Genomic DNA, 23,117 nt, shown 5'->3' on the forward strand with positions numbered 1-23,117 from the left:
AATGCAGAGAAATGAGCTATTTCAGTATTCAACCAGCTTAGAAAATAAAAATACTGAGGGGATCTTATTGACACAATACTTGTCTACCAGTGTGCAATGATTATACCACTCTTACGAAATTTCTTGTGAGGGGGGCAAATCAAATCACACTGACATTTTGCACTTTCCTTCTTCTCATGTAGCGATGCTCTTTGCAAGCAGCAGACTGGTAGAAAGATGACTCAAAGAGTGTTAATATTCTGTATTTTTATATGCATGTCTATGTGTGCAGTGTGTCAGATCATCATAAATGTCAAGGTAAACAGTCTATAAATGCACATGCACACATTTTTATATATATATGCAACCTACACATAAATTATAGTCAGGGAAAAGATATAATAAGTGCTTCTAAATTTCCAGACCGCAGTATAAAAAATAGTTTGCAACATCAATAGTTTTTGTAATATCTATCACTGAAGTAACCACTCAGAAATACTGTTATGCTTTTTGATCAAGTGTAACCATTCTCCAAGGTGGGTCATAATTTCATCTGTGTAAAACTTCCCATTTTCTCATCAGGAATTATTGCATATCCAGGGGGTTTTCTTTGAATTCAAGAAGTAAGCCTTTTCATCTTTAGGGGAAATTTTTAATGGCAAGCGACTCAAGAGGAATTTGCTAAGTTGAAAAGTAGGCAAATCAAATTTATCCTCTGGATAATTGTTACCCAGGCAAGTGTGACTGAGCAGGGTACAGAGTGTGAACAGCAGGATAAATGGCCATATTCCGCTAAGGACTGGCCAACACCTAAGCACGTTCTCACTTGGCGAAAGCAGCTCTCTGGATCCAGGCTTTTTGGCTCCAGTACGTTTCTGTATTCTGCCATGCACTTATCCACAGAGATGCTCTTGATGCCTATCAGAGGTCCGTAAAAAGATTTAGGAAAGAGACCTGATACCTATTTGTGATCTTTCAAAGACGACCATGTTGTTTTGTTTGTGTGGGTAGCCCATGATTGCAAAACTGTTTTTTGCTATTAAGCAAAACCATTTTGATCTGCAGTTACACATTTTCTTGCATAACAATCTGGAAAACTTATGCATTATTGACAAAGCTAGAAGGAATGCAATACTAAAAGCATGGCAGGAAAATAACACTGGCCTTATTTTTAAATGTATTCAACACAGCTCAGAAGCAAGCATAATAAAACTCCTATTTTACAAAGTTGACCATTAAATTATTAAAAAAGGACTTACTGGCCTTTGACAGATAGTACAATAAGGGACAAGCACACCAAAAGGGAAGTCAATTTTGGATGACAGTTACTTAACAGAGGTAAAGTGAGCTAACAAGAAACTTGGTAGAAATGCTTGAAAAGATGACATCCTTTCATATCCTTTCATCCTAATGCAACTTCCTCATTCTAGTGCAACATCCCTTACTGTACCCACTTTCTGAACTTTTTTACAGATTAAAATATTTAGAAATACAAATAATATACCCTATAAAATACATTTATTATGATGAATGATAATGGGAAAGAAAATCTGGCATAATTGTCTATGTGGTAGGGATTTTTAACATGGAAGCAATCAAAGACACAGAAAAGTCCTTTCATTACTGACATTGGTGAACTGCACCCACTGTGTTTACTTCTCTCTTTTTTTCCATTGATGCTGGCTTTGCTGTTCTTATTTGAATCAATCTTGTTCATGTTGTCAGTGACACTGCAAGTGTTAGCAACTGCTGCCAGTACTCTGTTCCTCTCTTCCTCAGCTTCTTCATCCTCGTACTGATAGGAAACAAAACAGAACAGCAGACACTTAAGTGCATGTTTCATCGCCTATTTACTTTAGAGAGGAGGCAAAAAGCAGGATTTTCGTATGAGTCTTTTTGTAGCTGAATCCTTGATTCTAAGGGTGAACATATACAGGCCAGACAGCTCCTTTCAGCCTTCAGAGCCTTCATATACAGGAAAAACACTGACTTGTACAACAGCTTACTGAGAAAGCTTTCCTATGACTGTAAAGCAAAGCTGGATTTGTTCACAAATGGCCCACTGAGCTTACTTAAGACAGCAGTAAATCCATGAAATGTGCAACAATAAGCTACCACTGCTCAGGAGAAACACTGGTAAAGGTCTGCATCCAGAAACTGGGTAAAGCGTAGCCCCAGCCTGGAGATGGAGAAAGTGGAGGAGATGCCAGGGCTGCAGGTCAAGCTGGCTGCGCCCCACATCGAGCACCCCAGAATTCAAGACACCTTCCTCTTGCAAAGCTGGCTGCTCTCTTCCCTGTGCTTCATGGTGAAATTTGATTTATTCAAAAAACCAAAACAAAATGAGGAAAAAAGAGGATCATCGAGAGAAACAAGCCCCACAACTAATTCAATGCTAAATAGCTCATAGTACTTTATTTCAAGTCTGGAAACCCATGCTTTAAGTTCAAAGTTCTGCTAAGGTTAAGTGCATGTTTATGTGCTTCACTGCACCAAGCCAGTTCTTTGGAGAATGCTGTATAAGCCTTCTGGTGGGGTTTGCTTCTTTGATTAGAAATGGCTCAGAGCCATGAAGTTCATGTATGAAATCTGCACCCTTTGAAGTCAGTGAAGCCTGTCTGTTACTGGCTCAGAGGACACAGGATTAGACATTAGCCACAGTTTCACTTCTAAATACAAACTTTCTTGAAAGTTCTGGGGTATTTACTTTGGTTTGGGATATTGCAGAGACAGCAGCAGATCAAGCCACAGAATCTGGCTCCAACTTTGTATCTAAACTAAATCTAACTTTGGATAGTAGGAGGGATTGTTCTAGTTCAGGCAGTTCTACACATCGTTTTCTTTAAGCTTCTTGTGATGCTTTTTTCACCTTCCAAATCAGTCAGTGGCAAAGCAAGGGTATAAATTTATTTGCAAAATGTAGAATGCAGAATCCCTTTTCTCTGACCAATTAGCTTTTTCCATTTGCATCAAGGGAAGATATAAAGTAAACAAGGAGAAACTTTGCATTTTAGAAAAGTCAACATGTGCATCCATAAAAAAGCTCATTTAGAAATCTCACGCCTATTAAAGACAAGAAAAGCCTATTACGGCACCTGACTGATCTCCATGGCGGTGCAGAATTGCTCTTCTGCCCAGCGTACTTGTAAATGGCACAGCTCTTGGGCCTTTCTTCATCTAATATTAGTAATGCCCTTGAAAATTAAAGTGGAGCCTGGACAATGTCCTCAGACTGCTGTGCATCAGTGAAGCAGAACAGATGGAGCTAGAAAAAAAAGGGGTTTTATTGCTTTTCATTTTGATTTGCCAAAAAAAAGATCTTGTATATTTTATTTGAGAGAGATAAATGTTGCTGAACACAATGTGTCATCCCAAGAATGCACTGACTACAAAAACTTGTTCATTCTCCATCTAGCCTCCTGCAGGTATGTGAGATTTTTGAAACCAGAGGCCAGGATAAAAACCAGCCTACAAAGCACAGAGAATCAATCCATAAAATTCCAGTCGGAACCTTAAACAATCCCCAGGGTAGTATAAAACTCAAATCTGGAGTTTTACTTGGGGCCTAACTCTGTTATAAATACCTGCCTCTTCCACTTCAAAAGGTTCGCTCGGCTCAGTAAGGCACGCGGGACGGCAGAGCGAGTCTTTGACAACGACGCGCCCAGCACTTGAAACAAAGCCCCAAAGCCACAGCCTCGTGAATGTGCTCGGCGCTTCAAAAGTTAACAAAGAAACCTGTCAGAAGAATCCTGATTTTTTTTCCCAGTGTTCTCATTTCTTGGAAAGAAAAAAAGAGCAAAACAACATCTATACTTCAAAAGTGGCAGGATTTAGGACACTAGTCACTGTAAGAGTCTATTTGTCTCTCGGGTAGGTCTGGCTAAAAGTTGTACAGAATTAGTTTTACTGCAGAGCACAAAAGGACATTGCGTACGTGCCATTTTTCTTTAAACGCAACTGCATGTGAACAATTCGCAGGAGGCTGATGCTTTATTAGGTCGTTCTTAACTCCCTTCTAGTCCCCAAGAGGCAGTTATAACTTCAGCAGAAAATATCGCACATAGTGCATATGCACTTGCGTGTTTACCGTGCTGCGGGGGATTGCTCTCTAGCAGAACAGGGACGTGTTTACAGCAGAAGTTCTGTATCACGTCGCTTGAAAAGAAGAAAGAGTAGAACCAGAGCAGAACTGTAACTGCTAGTTTATAAAAACTACACTCTTATAAATTGGGAATATCAGGAGACTTTCTATACTGGCTGCGGGGAATTGAAAGTGATGAAAGATTAAGCTGCTTTACATTTTAAAATTTTGGCTGCGAGAAAGTTCAACTGTGGCTCTAATTTTAAATGTCACGTTATTTAGTTTTCTCTGGGTGCCAGCTCTCAATGTGAAAATGGCAGCCGGCATTAAGAAGGGATCTGTTTGGACACAAAATTAGTAACATCCAGGAAAGTTACTGTAGATCAGCCGAAAAGCACTATATATGGCATGTGCTGCTGTGGCTCTTGCTTATACCAACTGAAGTGTTTGTTGACATCTAACAGCCCACAAAATTTAGGAAAGATGTCACTTCTGCTGAATATTATAGACATTCAAGATTAAAAACATCTCAAGCAAGAGTGTTGTAGTATCTGGCACACCTGGAGCTTCTTCGGTGTTCGCAAAGACTGCACAATGCCTGCACAGAAATGACAAGTATGCAGAACACTGCCCTGGTCTTTCTACGCAACTTTGTTTTCAGTTTGCAAACTTTTCTTCTTTCTGGCCAAAGGGAGGAAGCTTAGGTTTCACAGATGAAGTCCAAGGAGGATTTCTCTATTTTACAGAAGAACACAATTCACGCCTTTATATAAAGAAAAGAAACTCAAGATTTTGGAGAGGCAGCCTCTCTTTTTAGGCAGTCCGTTGGGCAGTTGACATGAATGGTACTTTTTGTCTGAATTCCCTTGCAGCAGGTGGTTCCTCTGCTTTTGTCGTTAGCTTTGAAGTTGTCTTTGTCCGTCCTGGTTCACATAATGCAAGACACTGCAGGCGCATGGATACGATGAGCTTTTTCACCAGTTTATATTATAAACTGGAAATCTCAAAGGCCTCAGAAGAACTTGATATGTCAGTAGCCAACTGCTTTAAAGAGTAAACCAGACCACCGTACAACTAATTCTTACACAAGGTAGAGGGTTACATTTTCAAGATGGTTTCAATTTGCCTTCTACATTTATTTACATAATTCTGAGTGCAAATTTTGTATCAACTTTGCATATAAGAATAACAAACTGAGAAGTGAGATTTCTAATTACCCTATGTCCTTGAGAGAACATGATAATGAGGGGAACAAATTTATGGAGAAGATACTCACGTAGAAATTAGCTAAGTACCTGCTGAAAAGTGGCATGAGATTTTAGCTAGTGTTTCTGGCCTTGTGATGTTTTGTTTTTTACCGTGAGAAATGAAAAATACAAGTCAGGTGTGCTCTACACAGAGCCCTGCTCATTTAAAGCAGTGCTTGTCTCATTGGATACAGTAGAAAAAGGACATGACAAGCATTTTCCTCACTCTAAGGAATCTTTAGCTGATCTAGGACCAGCCAACTACCCCCTCTGTTATATTGATGCTTGTGTTTGTGCTGCCACGAAGCGAGTTGGATTAGCTTGCTGATTTAAGAGAAAACGAATTATTTTTTTTCTTAGAGTAGTTTTCAGTCTGTCAGAACTGACTCGCTGCCTGATCGTGCTGATGCAAAGGAGGAGGCTGGAAACATGCCTGAAGTGACAGACCACCCCTTCAATCGCAAGTACACCACAGAACTGCACTCTAAGTCTTTTTTCCTTCCTTGTTTTAGGGCAGTACCTCATCCACTTCCATGCATGCCTTCCAAGTCCATGAGTTTTCGTGTCTGTCACTCTGTCCCTTGCCCCATCTGCAAGCACGAGTATCTGTGCTCAATAACGACAGGGAATGCGAAATGCAGATAGGCTAAGGCAAGGGCGGTCCTAAGGGCCCTTCACAGATCTGAAGATGCTTAATCATCCAAACACTGAAACATTTAACATTCTTATCCAACACCTTCACTAAGCTGGGTTTTTTTCCACTCTATGAGCAAAATGACAATCATTTTCTTCACCATGGTATGCTCAGAGGAAGAAGTCACTGATGCTTCCTTGCCAAGAAAAATGACATTCAGATTTCCCTCTCAAATCCACATTCAGACCCAATTTTTGCCCATTTTTAGACATTCCCCAGTTAGACATTGTATTTTGAAACCCACTGGGTGGCTCAGCTGTGTGTCCTTTTTTTAACCATTCTTAGTACACCTGGATCTGATGACAGCTCTGTCTGAAGAAATGTCCCATAATCCTGTACATTTACAGAGCTTATCTCACTTTCAAGTTGCCAAAATCTCATATTAGTTGCTAAGAAATGTATGCATAAACAAACAAATTTTGGCCAATCCTTGTTGTTTTTAAGCTTCTCTACTTGAACTCAGTATCCTGTTTCTTGAACCAAGGAGCTTTCATTAGGCATTTGTGATGCTCTGTTATAGCTTAGCTCAAATTGTTACAAATCTTTCTTTTTCTGTCCATTTATCCCCACAGCAATCAACTTTCTTCCTGTATTTTTCATGTTATTCTCATGTTACAGGCTTTTGAAAAAAACTGTAATTTTTTCTAATTATTCAGAAATTTCATAAATCTGATTAAAATTTTCTTTTCTAACATGCCTATTAGACTCAGATCTGTAATTAAAATCTATAAGACAATCAGCTTCCAATTTCCTTGTGCTTTCCTTCTCACTGCTTGTGAAAGCAGTGCTAAAAACTGCAGATGGAGGATGTGACAAAACTTTGTCATGAAACTGTCCTGAAATGCCTATGTTGATTTGAACCTTTTTTATTTTAAGTATATTTCACAATATCTGCAAGATAAAAAGGTGTTTCACATCATGCGAGTTCTCAGCCCACAGTTCTGGCAAGCTCACGACAGCAGCAACAGTGCTGCTATAATAACGATGCAGAACAGTGAGTCAGTCTGAGTTTCGGCTGCAGCTTTTGAGAGAGAAGGTAAACGTGGAAGGCTACAGGCACCTACCTGATAGACCTAACACATTAAGCTGTCTGCTAGCACACAGACTGATGTACCATGCACGTGCAGAAGGTTTCATAAATGGAATAAGATACAATCTTTTCTTCTTTCTTTTTTGCTCAAACCATACGTTCAGTCGGATTTTTGAACTGTAAGTGTATGCCACTGTGGGGGAGAAGACAAGTGCTCATGACTTTTATGATACAGCTAACATGTTGTTTGATAAATGGCCATAAAGTCCATGCCAGAAAACAGAATCATTATGGAAGGGTGTTTCAGTTTGCTTGTTTGATCTTTTCCAAAAAGTTCAAGGTGTAGGAATTTTTTTCCCTTCAAGGTTATAGTGTTTTCACTCTCCTGATTCTAAAATACAAAATTCCTCAAATGTATTTACCATTAGTACTATTTAAGAGGATTCATTCTCTTTAGCAGGAGACATTGAAGTCTGTTTTGTAGGACAATGACAAAAGAATTAAAATACCTTTTTAAGTTCCTTTGAAATGGGTCGATGCAGAGTGCAGAAATGAGCCACAGCATATTCTAACAAAGCTCCAAAGATGAAACTAAAACCGATACCGAGGTACACATCAATTGCCTTAATAAAGCAATTAGCATTAGGGCGTGAAGTTCTGGCTCCCATCATAAGTGTTGTCATAGTAAGGACCGTGGTGACACCTGTGGAACATAAAAAAATAAGTTCTGATAAAATGAGGATTGTAATGAGGCCCTCAACTACATCTCAAAAGCTGCAAGACAGTTTTTCCTGAGTTTTGTGAACTTCCAGTATGCCACAGCATTTCATGCATCATGTTTTGCAAATAAGACTTTTAAATGCATTTGTAATTCTGAAGAAACAAGTTTGAAAATGATCAAAAAAAAATCTTTGTAAAGCTGAGAACACTGAAAATGAACATGAGAGAGATTTGGATGTTACATGATCTATATTTGTTATTACTGCACTATTATTATAATATTATGCAAACTCTCCCTTTAAGAGTTTCAGACCAGACTAAAAAGATAACACATTTTTGTAATCAACCAGTAACTACCTATCTCTTTGCAAGAAGCACGTTCTTTGTAAGAACTTGTAGCATTGCTCATAACTACAGAAGGAAGAAGCTACAGCTGAGACTGACAAGGAAAGTTGGGAATGCTGCTATCAGTTTGCTCATTATAGCTGCCCACTGGCCTCATTTGATGTGAAATTCTTCCTTCTTACTTATTCTATAGAAGTGTTTCTTCCTACTCCATCTGCTGTCTGATCAGAACTGATTTTCATTCTTTCCCCTTCAGAATTTCCTTTATTTAAAATTAATTACATTTAATCTCTTACAATTCTCTTATTATTCATATGTTAATTAGCAGGTATTATTCACCCTCACAAATGCCTCATAACTCTGTCTGTGCATGACATGCGCTTGAATTTTTTGAAATGATTTCCAGAATGACCTCCCGCAGCCTACCCTGCCTCCAAGTCTCCTATTGCTCCTGAGGACGTTTTCGTTGTTTATGAACAGCAAGGTGCCAAGGGGAATCTGCATGACGTACCGCAGAGAGCAAACCAGAAAAGTAATTCCATAAAACACGCAAGCGTCTGCCTCTTTCGGAAATGGATGCCATATACGCGCAATAAAAAACACATCCTAATGTTTCAATGCTGGTTTTGTTTTGTTTTATTGGCTTCTCACCTATGCAGATTCTGGCTGGAACTGACAACTGGCTTATCCAAAATGATACCCAAGAGAGCACAACCAGTAGGATTGATGGGACATATGTCTCTAGTATGAAACACAAGATGTTTCTCTTGAGTTCAAAATGAAACACTAGTTTTGGATAATGTCCTGTGGAAAGAGCAGGAAACAAAGTATTGAGAGGACTGATCAGTAAAGTGACATTTGATAGTGCATTTTAGAAAAAAAAATCTTTAAATTATCAACCTGCATTATTTTTGTTTCTCTTTATACATTCTTGAACGCTGTCAGAAACATGTTAATTTTCCATTGTACATTACTATGCAGTAAAAGCTTAACAAACAAGCTTGAAAAAAAATTAAACACTGCTGAAAAATTCTAACATAAAGATTCTATATTGAGTTAAATGAAAAAATCAAATATGTAACACCCAGCCACTTCATATACAGAGCTTCATTAAAGATGTCTTGACCTGGGAATTCAGCAGGGATTAACAAAGGAAGAAATAAATCCACCAGTGCATGGAAAGGACATTTCATCACGTAACATTAGGCAAGGAGAAGAATTTGAATTTATGTATGTATTTAGCCATAGCTATTCATAAGAACTACCACAGTGAACTACTATATAAACTAACATAATGACTATTATAATTTTATGAAGTTAACATGGATCCATATCTTTAACTGCCACACATATCTGGTTTATTTTGCTTTTCTTTTCATTTACCGTTGCTCAAGATATGAATGAAAGATACTTTCTCTGAAACTGCTGACCTAACCCTCATATTCCACTTAACAGCAAGCCGTGCCTTTGCATCTTCCCTGTCTGTTTTTAGTTTACATTAGTGCATTGCAGTGTTGGTGTTATTCTGAGCAGTGTCACTGTTGTGGCCCAAATGGTTTCTTTCCAGAAGCTGAAAGTTGGGGGCCACATCATCAAAAACAGGTCTGGGTTTCCTAAGGGATTAGCACATGGATAAGCAAAGCCTGAATTTGCCTTTCAGCTCACTAACTGAGCAAAATTTGGCTACATTTGGGCAACTGCAGTGTAGGATATGCAACTGTTACCTGTCCAATGGATCAAAGTAAAGCAAAAGTTTGCTTTTTTATTAACTTAACTTGCAGAGCAGACTTTTTATTCAGAAGTTCAAAGTTCAAAATGAAGAGTCAAAGCTTTTAACAAAATTCTTTGATTAGTACTTGTACCAGAATATCAGTGAAAGAGTGATGCTTGCATATACTGTGGTCAGATGGCTTTGGCTTCATCTATTTTTATGTAACAAATGATGATCTTCAGGACTTAGGTTTATTTCTAATGCTGCGTGTTGTGAGTCAGGATTGAACTACAGAACTGTGAATGCACTTTAGCAACAACAGTATGTGCCTGAGCAGGCTATTTGCGCATCCCTCAGGTGCGCTTTGAGACATGAAGTCAAACAAGAGTACTCTTAAAAGCTTGAAGTGCAACTAATGGATGTCAAGAAATGCCTTAATGGTCCCAGGCTATAAAACAGATAGTTAAATTTCAGGTTTTAAAAATATTGTTTAAATTGCATCCAGAAAACAATAAAATTTCATAGAATTCTTAAAACCATAAGGGATCACTAGATCCCATACCTAGTCTGACCCTAATCGCAGGCCATTACATTTCTCCAGTTACCCAATCCTTTGAACTCGATCACTTTGGTTAGATTAAAGTTCATCTCTCACAGACATCTACACTTAATCTGAAGATATCAAGACAGGTAGCATCACCATTTCTCTCAGTAATCTGTCACAATGCTTAAAATCATTCTGTCTCTTAAAATGTTTGCCTAATTTCTCATCTTAATCTGACTTTAGTTTTCCACCATGTTGAGTGTGCCTTTTCACTACTAGATTAAAGTGTCCTTTGTTAGACAGTTCTTTCTCCTTCTGAAGGTACAAATACATTGTATTCCGGGTTCTTCTTCATAAGTTCAACATAATGAGTTCTTCAAGTTTCCAACTGCCAGAAGAAAGGATACAAAGATGGAGAGTGGACTTTAACTCTCTCCATGAGGCAGGTGGTTCAAAGATGATTTATACTGTTATCATCAATTTTACATAAGAAGAGAAACATTAAATTGGTGTAACTCTATCAGAACTGTGATTTTTACCTGACAGTTATATCATTAAAAGTCATTTTGCCCACCAAAATTGATTTCAAGTGTAGAGCAGACCAAAGTAAACCACTCAAAAGCTAGGAAGTGCAAAACTTATAGTTGACTGTGCAATATTAATTCTGCCTCTGTCTGCATCCCTCCTTGCACTACATCAAGCATTGGTACTAGGGAAAAATACAGTGAGATTGTACAATAAAAATACTATAGCATAAAGCATGTTCATGGAAAGAGAATTAAGGTTGGACAAGCAATTGTAAATTTGCTGTTTCCTAATGTACAAGAGCAAGCATTTCAAACTTAAATAAAAACTGTTACGGATTTTAATTTTGCTTGCAATCTTCTGGTCTGCTATTTATTTAAAAATCCAAACAGAGATTATTTTAAGCAGAACTACAAGATTCCCTGTAAAGTGTTTGTTCTCCGAACTGTTGGTACAGCAGCACGATTGCAGCTGGAACGCCAAGGCCAATGGTGCAGCCTCCCTGCATGAGGGATGGACATCAATCCAGAGCTTGCATGAGAGTGGAGAGGGTGCAAACCCTCAGCAGAGACTGCAGGGCACTCTAAATTCTCCCCCAAAATCATGTCTTTCATGATGACCCTAGAGAAGGATGTAGTGCCATGTACCCAGGAAAGGGGGTGAAAAAACTGGACTACAGGCACCTGGAGGATCCTTTGGTTCATCCTTAGAGCTTGTCTACAAGAAGGAAAATCCTGAAATAGCTAATACAGAATAGTCGTACAGCAATATCCTCTTTTCATAAACTCCCTGCAACTATATTTCAGTTCATCTTAGTATAAAAGTCAATGTGTACATGGGAAGTTGGTTCAAAATACTAAACTTGAAAGACACACTTTGCCATTCTGCTGTAATTTCCCAGTGTAGACAAGCCTTTTGAATGTTCTTGTGTTCATTGGCGTTATTTTTCCTGATGCCATAAATTTCTGAAGCAATGCAAACAACAAAGAGAAACAGAGATGTAACAGCCTATAACTAAGTAGTTTTTCAGTGAACAAAGAAAAGGCATTTCTCTAACCTTAAGGCTTTCTGCTTGCCAAGTTCCAAAGATGCATCATGGACATGATAATAATGGTGTCAACATTTATCTAAAGAGCTCAGAAGAGCTTTTATAATGGAAATCTTGAGGCAACCTATATATAGAATTCATTTGAGCTCCTGTAATAAACTGAAGGAAGAAGGAGGCAAGAAAAAGTATGCAATGGATACTCAGTATGTTAAAGAAATGAGCATTGGCACAAAATAAAGTTAGGGAACTATTACAGTCCTTTTCTCATCTATGCTTAGCCTGTACCAAAAGCTCTTATATTTAAAAAGTGACAGATTCCCTACCACTCTTCTGGTAGATGCATATGAGATAGTAGAGGATGTACAATCACATCACCTCATTGCCTTTGACCTGCAGATCCAAGACTGTGATGCCGTCAATCAAGATGGTCAGATAAAAAGTGAAACATAGGATCATGTAATGCTAGGCCTGCCTTTACTCGAGTTAACTCGAGTACGGTTCATGTTAACTCTGGAAAACTGTCAGGTTTGCCCCTCACTTTATTCCCACTCACAACAAAATCTTTGCGCTAAAGTGAAAAGACACTTTTGAAGTGTCACAGTGACATCAAATTTTCTGGCCCATGTGTATGCCACCTCAGTCTGTGACTGCTTTAATTTAAATTTAGTAATGTGATGCAGATAATCTCTGCGCAGATAGCTAATGCAGCAAAGGCACAGTTTTAGGGCTTATAAAACAATCAAATTACTGCATTTTAACAGGTTGTCAAGTAGGAGTTGAACCCAAATGAATACGCACTCTTAACCTGCCCAATGCGAGGTAATTCTGCTTGGGTTACTCCACAGTGAAAGAAGGTTAAGCCAAGTCACTTTGCTGTTGCAGACTTTACTAGAGTACAGAAGTACAAAACTAGACAGTGGCTTTATCTTGTAGATGAAGTACAAATCTGAATAGCAGATTATAGTCTCTACACCCACTCCAGCTCTCCCTGCTGCTTTAAAAACAAGTACCTGAGAAAGTGAAAGGAGGTGAAGGAAATCAAATTTCAGCTGGTCCATCTAACTACTTTCATTTTAGCGGCATAAAAGTTACACCAGCATAGACTTCCTTTCCCAGGGGCTGAGCAGGTCTAGGGTCTGAAAGAGTGCAAGAAAAGCTAGTTTACACCTCTTTATAGCTTGCCTTTGAAATTTGGCTTTTGGCTTCTAAGATGACATTTTAATTTACAGCACTGCTCATCTGACACATCATATAGCTAGTACCATGATAATGATGGTTTTATCAAAATGACTATCACAGCATCCCAAGAGAACAGATACAAAACTAAACACAGAGGTGTAATCCATTTTTTGATTATGCCAAAATCACTTTTTTGTAGTGTCTGCTCCTGGCTGATCAGGGAATGCTGCACCTCTGCTCTTTCCTGCTCCTCTCTGCCCAGCTGATGATCACAGCAGAGGAGCCTGGAGGAGGAGTGATATTCTATAAATAGTGTCAGCCATCTGCATTTCCTTTCTAATTTCCACTCCTGTTATGGGACGGGAGCATCTCTCTCGCACTTACTTCCTGTGGACTTTCTGATGAACTCTACTGCAATAAGAAAATGCTACGCATCACTGTTTATGTAAGAAGCACTTTGGTATCCTGCACAGAGGTGTGCAGTCAGGCACAAAGAGTACATTCTTCTCTATCATGAAATATGGATGCTAACCCCTTGGGTGCCAGCTAAAACGTGTGATGTACATCTCACACAAGGGCATCAGTGTAATTCTACCAATGCAACATTTTCTTCTCTGTTTGTACCTTTTAAGGGCACAGTAAAGATTTAAATAGAATTTTACTGTCCTAACTATGTGCTGAAAATGTTGTTTTCAGTATGCACATCTTTTAGAGCTTGTTTAGGATGGACATATGCGTTAGGAATGACTAGTGTCTCCCACTCTCATCCCACACACAAGTTGTGGAACTGTAATGCAACTTCTCTGACTGATGTAAGATGTATAGGGTGCAAATATATAGGTAATAAGTTATTACAGCTCCTTCTTTGTCTTTCCCTCAGAAAACAATCATTGTCTTCTTCTGCTCTTCACAGTCAAGATCTTATAAACTACCTCATCTCCTGTTCTAGCTATTTTTCTTCATAGGGGAACTAAGGACAATGAAAGATCATGACATACTTCTCTCTGTGAGAGGAGAGATGTGATTCATCTTCATGAAAATGCTTCACAAAAAATTGAGATTGAAATGCAGATTTCCTAAGAATGAAATGAACCGTTCCACATAGTGTATCTGTGGAGATCCATCTGTCCATCGAGCTTACCCATAAAAGAACCTTTCAAACAATTATGCTGAAGAAAGTTTTACATGTGTTTGTGTGTACTTCTGTCTATACTACAAAGAACTTGCCAGAAGTTAACAAACAAAAGCCACTTTCTTATGTCTTCATATTCATTCTATTCACCGCATATCCATATGTTTTTATGTTACTGTAACATTTCCCATGCATTTTCTAAAACTGTTCTCATTCCAAACTGTTCTGTTGCTTCAGTAAATATTGTGAAGAACTACAGAAGAATTAGTGATGGAAAGTTTTTAAACTTCAACTCAAGTGGAAAACGTTGCTTAAAAAGAGTGATTAGAGTAATAAAGCTAAGAGCTCTGATAGGCATATTGCACATAACATGGTGACAGACATATGTAACTGCTTGAATCTTAGATGAGGCTGATCAGAGTCACCAGATAAGTTTATACTGAACATGCTTCTGAGATTGTTTTAAGCCCTGTATGGCAAAGATGATAACAGAAACAGCAATTTGAGAGAAATTATAGATTATGAAGGAACTGGTAAAGGGAATGAGATAAGTTACTCAGTATAGAGTACCTTAAGAAAGAAGAACTGAGACTCGTAGAATAGTTTGATTGGTACCTAAGAAGTCTTCTGAGCCTTGTGAAACGGCAGATGGGCCTGTAGGACAGAGCAAGGTAATGCTTTTATTTTGAAAGCAAGAGACTGCAACTGGTGAGCATACACTCCATGTGGGAGAAAATTCTATACTCATATACCCTTCATATTTATATATTTTTTGATTTTCAAATTGTTGATTATAAATGAGTTCATTGCTGGTTTAAATGTGAACTCCCCCGGGGACCCTCACCTGGGGGAGAAAGGCCTTCGCCGTGTAATGGTGGCAGGCTGCTTCCAGACCTGCATAGCTTCTGGGCAAGCAAGTGCACCCTGTCAAGGTGCCGAAATCCCTGAGGATAGGGATTTTCATGAAGTGGAGTGGCCATGGGTCACCAGAGATTGAGCAATCAATAGTCAAATGCAGCCTTGAGGAGGCCTCTCCACCAAGGGGGCTAAAGGAGGATGTGTGATAGACATCAAAATGCTGGCAGTGACTGCACACTGCACACAAGGTTTCTGGATGTAGGTTCAAGGACTGTGTGTTAGACTAGTCTCGAGCTAATTGACCATCTTCTTTCTTGCTGCTGCTGCTGACTTGGCAGGAGGATCGTAGTAGGGCAAACAATACTAGGGAAAGCTGTCGGTCAGTGGAGAAGAAAAGCTATCAACAGCCAATTATCCTTAAGTTTTAAATGACTTTTTTGCTACTTTAATTAAAATAAGTTAATGGAGATTAATTAGCCATCGCTTACTGTGAAAACAGAAGCATTTATCAAATGGGGATGCATAGGGGTCCTGTGCCCAGTACTGCTCATTAACAAAATGGATGATGTACCAGAATATACCTACAAAACTTGTAAAAGACTCCAAACAAAGAGAGGGTTGTCAGCACAGTCCAAAACTATCTCAACAACTATCAAAAAAGACCTGAGTAAAAAAAGATGCAATTCGACAAAAGCAAGTACAGAGTCCTACACTTCGACAGGAATTATTAGCTCCCCAAACAAAGCACAGGGAATACTTGGCTATGCCACAGTAAAGGAGGCGAAGTACTAGAAGGAATCACAAGCTGAACAAGGTCAACAATGCACAGTAACTTTCTGTAGGAAAAGCAGCTATCTGGAATGTATAAAGAAGAATAGAGTTCATGAAATACATAAAATAATCCCCTCTCTCTACTTGGGGTATCAGCTGCAACAGACTACCTAGTTTGGGCACTGTGCAAGAACAAAGATATGAGAAAGTATATAGTAGAACAATAGCAAAGAGCAGAGATCTAGAAAATTATCTGAAGAAAAGGAGGGAAAGGGTTAGTCTGGGAAAAGGCACATCTGTCCTGAAATAGTGAAAAGGCTGCTGAAAAATAGCAGGAAATTTGTCCTCCGTATCTCCTGTAGACAATGCAGAGCAGAATGGGTTTGAAAAGCAACAAGGGAGATCTAGACTAGACACAAGGAAAATGTGTTTGTAGTAATCATCAAAAAAATCTAGGGAGGTTGTGGAGTAGACATATTGCAAGTTTGTCTAACTTACTCCTAAAAACATCTGTCAGGCTGTAGATATAGATGACCTTGCCTTGGGATGTGAGAATAGATTAAATGAGTTCTTAAAGTCTATTCCAGCCTTATTTCTATGATTATTTACACAAAAAGCTAGACTGTAACAGCCCTTAGTTGCTTTTGTTTTTCCAAAAAGAAAGGCAAGCTCTTTGTAACTACATTTATTGTCTGAGAATGCAGGACTTGTCGGCTAGACAGCTAAGATAATAACCCAGCAATCACTGATGCACATGTTTGGTTTTCCACAGGTCCCAGAGTGTATCAGTATTTGCAGAGTAAAGATTATAGTTAAAGACATGTAGGAGGTGGTCATGACAATGAATTTACTTATGTTCAAAACGAAATTATCCTGTATCAAAACAAAACCAACACCAAACCCTAGCCAGAATCCAGTTAACATTATTCAAAGCAATTTACTATTATGCTATGACAATAACGTGATTACTATTATGAGATACACAGTGTTCTGTAAACAACATTAATCCATGATGTCCTTTTCTTAACTTCACTTAATAAGTTACTTATGCAGGAATTCTGCTAACTACCACATTTTAATTTTGGCTCTGTCAGTGGTTATATGTGAAGCTGGGATTTGCATTGTACAGTTTTCTCTTGTACAACAGCTGGACTATCTGTTTGAGTGCATACAGTATCAAATCCTGACTGTGTTTTTTTGCTGTTTAGGAAATATTGCACACTGCTTTTTTCTAGTATCATTAAAGCCTTGTGAATCATAACTGTTATTTATAAAATACTTTCAGATATTTATTTATCATGTGTTAAACAAATGCAAATCATCATTTTTCACTTCTAAATTGATTACATAGTTCTGTAATTTGGGTTTTTTTTCCTTTTAGGATGGGATACAGTATGCACTGCTTTCCTAAAAAATCTGTAGGAAATGCATCTAATTCCTAAAGACTCAATAGAAAATTAGGAAGATTATGCGATTTCATTAAAAATGTAATGCATAGCACTTGATAATGTAGCTTTCTTGAACAGGACAACTGAACAAGCAGATATTTCAATCAGTCTAAGATGTATATATTAAAACATTTTTAAAACAAAAAGTGGCTTTTGACTTTATAGATACGATTATTACCAATATAAAGGGAGGAAGACAGTATCAACTACTAAAAAGAGAAGCACAGTTCATCTGACTATGCCTCTGGCTACACTTCAGTTCTAGTTGGGAATTGTTCTTATTCTATCTGGGGAAAAATAATATAATTTTTTTGCTTTCTGACAGAGTCTGTATTCCATGATAGAAGAAGATGATTTAGAATTAAGCAGGTTTCTTTTTCCTCTTTTCCTGTATGGTGAACAGATCCTAATACCCTTCTGCCTTCTGGGCAGAATAGCAGTAAAGGATTATTCTCCTTTGATTGAACCTGATGTTGTTTAGCCAGAAGCTGTAAAGAGGTAAGCAGATGTCAGTTATGTAAGTAGCAAGGTAATTCATGATCCTAGAGTCTGCTGTATTGTATTTCATTTCTACATTTATATTCACTTAGAGAACTTTGACTTTTAGCCTGAATTAATACCTGAAATTAGATCATAAAGTTTCTCTGTGTTGCACCGTTAAAGTAAAAATTCCCAGCAACGAAATAGAATAGAGAAACTGTATCTCTGTGATTCAGAATTAATAACATATACTCTAGTGAAACTACAGCTTTGAAGAATGTGTGTGCCCTCACCGAAAAGCCAGTCTTATGGTTGGCATGTTGGTTTGGGCAGAAGACAAACTGAGTACGCAGTCAAGACCAGCAATGAAGGACCTAAAAGCAATTCAAGAAGCAGAAAGCAGGCTTGGCAGGTATCGTACTCCCTTTCAAAAACTCTGGAATAAGCAGGAGCAGACCCTTTCATGAGGTCAAATCCTGTAGTTACAGGAAACTTTCTACAGCTGTTTTCTAACATCAGCCAGAAGAGCAGGTCTGTGGCCGCTCCACTGACCCTTCCGACCGCAGGGGATTCAGGCCAGGCAACCTGCGCAGCGCTGTCTGTACATTTAAGTGCACAACTTGCAGGCTCGTTCTCCTTCATGAGAATCCTGCCCGATGTTACTTGGAAATACTGCATTTCTTTTTTATTGTTCTTTAGAAAACGCATAGCCTACAAGAAAACGCTCACAAACTGTCAACCTTTACATTAACTGAGTCTCTGCTGGTAACATGTGGAAGAGTCATGTATGGTTTCAAGAACGTAATCTCATCGACAAAGTGAGAAATATCATGCTAAGATGATAGCAGAAACTGTTATAAGGATATTCTTACCTGTCTCATATACGGCTTTGGATACTGAGGTAAAGTAGTCCTCTACTCTATATTGTGCTAGTCGGAGGGTGTCCAAACCTCAAACTGAATCATTTCCTCTAGACCAGTAAAACATGACATCATGGATGTTATAACCCCCTGTAGAGATACATAAGCCAATGAAAGTGTTTATTTTACATAGTAATTAATTTGTGCTGAGCACAATTGTTTCAGCTGTTTCTTATTTGTCTGCCTGAAAGTACAATTAAGTATAAACAATGAAATTTTTTGGCAGAACGTAATGCTTGTTCACAACAAAACTCCCCCAAACTGAACAGCAAAGTCTTATCATTTAAAGCTGCCCTTCTTGGAGGAAAGAATGCTCTTTTTTATATCTTTTATTACAGTATACATGACATAAACTAACAAAAGAGATTAGTACCACATGGTATTTTAGAGGCAAAAGCTATTAAGTTTTAAAGAATGACAGTTTTCACGACCTACAGCATTGCCAGAGTTTGGACTGAATATTAAGCCTGCCTGGAGCTTGCTCCTGGCCGGTGAGACCTGGGACCCAGCTGCAGGGCGCCTGGTCCTCTGTTGTGCATATTGGAGGGGATACGGGAGGGCAGCTGGCCTGCTGCGCGCCTGGGCTTCGCTCCAAGACCAGGCTGGGTCATGACGTGGGACAGCGGTTTAGCCTGGGAGCTTGGGTGCTCCCCGAGGAGCCCCAGCTCGGTGGCTCAGCAGCCTTCAGGGACCCCGGAAGGAGCCCTCTCCCCCTTCGGGCAGTAATGAGGAGCTTAGGTGGGACACGAGTCATCTACCAGGAGGCATCTGTATTTTGCACACAGTTGTCAATATACGGCACAATCACAGCTAAAATACCTCTGTATTCCCATTATATTAAAAGGCAGGCAATTTTCAGACTAGCGTATATGATTAATTCAAGATTATGTTAATGTAATTTACATGTTAACAGGGAGCATTTGAACATCTTTTCCTTTAGCATACTTAGATCGATCATTCTTGTATTTGACAGACTTGTATTGTACAAGCTAATAGCTAAGCTTAGGGGCAGAAACATGAGCAGATGATTATTTTTAGACTTCAGTCAATTGTAACTAAATTACATTGAGAGACAATAATGCAATACATTGCACAAGGGTGTATACGCTGCAAAAAGAGCAAAGCTCTAGAATCACAGATATAAAGGAGCATTTTCGTATTTTTATGTTAATGGCTTTGATTCTTTTCACATTAGGCAGGAAAAACAGAAGCTCAGAAATTTAATTTCAAGGAAACACTGTCCTGATTAGCACTTAAAATGACAATTTCACCTGCAAATTCTTTTCCCTGATGATTCTCTAAATATAAATCTTGTTTTCGCTGTCACTGGCAGTTTTCTGGAAAAGTATGTATGACTAGGGCTCTTTGCTCTCATTATCACATTTACAGTAATTAAGGCCAAAACACTGCTGCGTTGAAAGACTAAGCCAAAAGCACAGGTGTCCAAGCCAAGATCCTGATCCAATAAAACTACATGCTGGGAAATTTCCCAGATTTGGGAGATGAATAATAAAAGTAATATGTCCCATAAACAAATGGCTGCACTGTCATCAATCAAAATAAAACGTTTGTAGAAGCAGACTTTTATGCATGACTCCAGGCACAAATTCATTTTATTTCTATTCGGTAAAACCACACTACAGATAATTTAGATAATGTCCAAAGCACTGGAGAGTACCACAGTAGGTTCTTATCTATAAGATATTGACTGTCCCAGGTGGTTGGGGGTGGGGAGAAATTCTTGATGCTCAGATGGTGATAGCAAACATACCTCCAAAAGGAGATTCTTTTGCTTTTTGTCCCAAAGTATTCTGATTAGCTGTACAACTAACAGATTCTGGTAATCTTTCATATGAAAATACGTTCTATACTTCTATATTCCATACTTCTATATGTGAAGAAATTGGATGGAGATAGTCTTCCCAACATTCCGGAAGGTTAAATATCACCGTGCTCCCTATGTATAAAGTTATTTTTCTTTATTCAGGGGATTAATATTTTACTAATTATAAAATGTTTAAAAGGTTTATTTTGACAAGATCCTTAAGCCTCGTTATTGGCTTTTATAAGTAATCTCTCTTCTTTTTACATGACACAACTCTCAGTCTAATTCCTCAAGCTCGAAATGTCTCACTTCTGTACTTTATTGATACAGTACAAGCAATGAATGTCAATAGCGTTAACTATATGAATAGTAAGTTTGGGATTAAACATTCATAATTTCTAGTACAAAAGAGTTTCTTTTAAGTTTCTGTTGCTAATTTTAATTTCCTGTGATTGTCAAGCCCAAGTTAAGAGCCTTTACATGGCCCTTCACTGAATAAAAGCTAAAGGACAAGTTCAAAATGGGAATAAAATTTCAGAGATGGGTCCAAAAAATTAACAGGTATCTGGGCTGGAGATCTGTGAGGGAGAAGACTGAGGAGATAAGCCTTCAGCCAAGTGTGAATGAACGGTGGTGTTTTCTGCCATAAGGTAGAGAGCAGTACTAACCCAGACATGAGCCCTCCCGGTCCCCGAATGTCACCTCTCCCATAACAGCAGAGACTCAGAGTGGCAACTCCCTGTTCATAACATATGCATGTACAATCTTCTAAAGTGGTGCAATAACAGGAAAAAAATTAATATCATAACCAACAGAAATTTTGACTGAAAGGTACTTCTCTTGTAGAAAGGATAAGTCAATTAGTGCTAATAACTACTACTAATTGAACAGCATGTTGTAAGAGCCACTAGGAGTGGTTTTTTGTGTAATCTGTAATACTGATGTCTTCCAGAAGCCATTACTTGATAATATCCTGTCATGTTTGTCTTTACACTTCTAATCATTTAATAAGAAGCCTAACACTTTGTTTCAGCTCAAATATTTGCTTTTTCATTTATACACATCCGCATTTTTGTGGATGTGCAGGCATGCTTGCCTTCACAATTCATAATTCCAGATAATGGTATTTACAAGCAATATTCCACGATGCTGTCATTATTCATCTATAAATGGACATAGTTTATCCCATGGGGGAGCAAACACCGTTTACAGTATACTCAAAAGAAAGTATTACAATGCACTAAAGGAGAAGGGCCACTACTAAAGGCATACTCTTCTCTTCTTGCATTGCATTCTTTGTTTCTAGCTGCTTTTCCTCAAAACTAAATACCAATGACAGGAGAGCATTAGGACATTAGACAGATTACATTACTGTGTTTCCCTTTTAGACAGGAGACACTCATGTGTTGTTTGAAATAACAGATGGACTCATTCTGAAAAATATTTATTTTTAATTATAGAGGGAATTCCACTGTTGTTTTTTTTTAATTCTGTCAAATAAATTGAAGTTCCTGAGGGACATGTATTTCATTCTGGAACTAAAATACTAAATGACTCATTAAGCAATGCTGTTGATGTAAATCTATATACACTGTTCGACTTACCAATATGCTCTTTCAAACAAAAATATCTTAGAGATGAATCCAAATTGCTTTTTGTTATACAAATCTAATCCTCATAAAACTGCTGATTCTAGAGGGATTCCTGTACGAGGAAGGTTTGGGCAATGATTCCCTTTGTGCTTCAGTCTAAACTTTGCAGCAAACTGGTAACTGGCCATCACCAGCAGGAAATAAGGAACACACTACACTTCTGAAATGCTAAAGAATAAACCTGCACAAGTCCTAGAAAACCTTCCAAACATATTTTTTCAGGTTTGAACATATATTTTCTTGTAACAAGATTAGATATCCTTTGATGTTGTCCCATGCAAAAATATGTTTGAGAGTCTTATTCATATAAATAAGAGCAAAAAATTAATTTTAAACATGTACTTTTGGGTATTTGCTGGCAGTGCATCTTTACAGAGTAATAAAGGAGAATATTTTAATGAAAAATAGGAGGACATTGCTTGATAAAATGAGAACCTAGAACAGGATATTCAGTCTCAGTGCTTCAACTGATGACATTTTTTCCCAGGGCACTGGCACAGAGACAATTAAATAAGTCATGTAAGGATCTGTATATATCCTTCTCAGAACAGAACTGTCTATGCAATTACCTTTTTTCAATATGAAGACAGTAAATTAATTAAATATGAACTCTATGCCAACCAATAAGCCTTATCCTAATTTCTTTCTTTCTTAAGGGAGTTATGCCTCAGGAAAAAAATTACATAATATCTGGAAGAGGGAAAAAAAGAGGTAAAAGTCAAATAAAACAACTAATTTTCTTGGCTCTGCTAGAAAATGTCTGCTTGCAGAACTGCCCCTGAAGACCGACAGAATACCTGTGCAGGATGCGGTGCAAAAGCAGACCTATGACTTTCTGAAATTTTATTTAATGTTAGTATTTCAGTGTACTGCCATGCTATTTTCAGTGAAGCCTCATGCATTTATCTTTGTATACAAATATTGT

At 38.2% G+C, this 23,117-nt stretch overlaps 1 pseudogene; it reads right to left on the minus strand.

Annotated features, from left to right (window-relative positions):
- Positions 1 to 1,125: 1,125 nt before the first annotated feature.
- The window catches only part of LOC106494713 (gamma-aminobutyric acid receptor subunit pi-like), a 40,424-nt pseudogene continuing 18,432 nt past the window's right edge, over positions 1,126 to 23,117 (minus strand).

The sequence above is a fragment of the Apteryx mantelli genome, chromosome 7 (assembly GCF_036417845.1).
Source record: "Apteryx mantelli isolate bAptMan1 chromosome 7, bAptMan1.hap1, whole genome shotgun sequence".
Classification (NCBI taxonomy): domain Eukaryota; kingdom Metazoa; phylum Chordata; class Aves; order Apterygiformes; family Apterygidae; genus Apteryx; species Apteryx mantelli.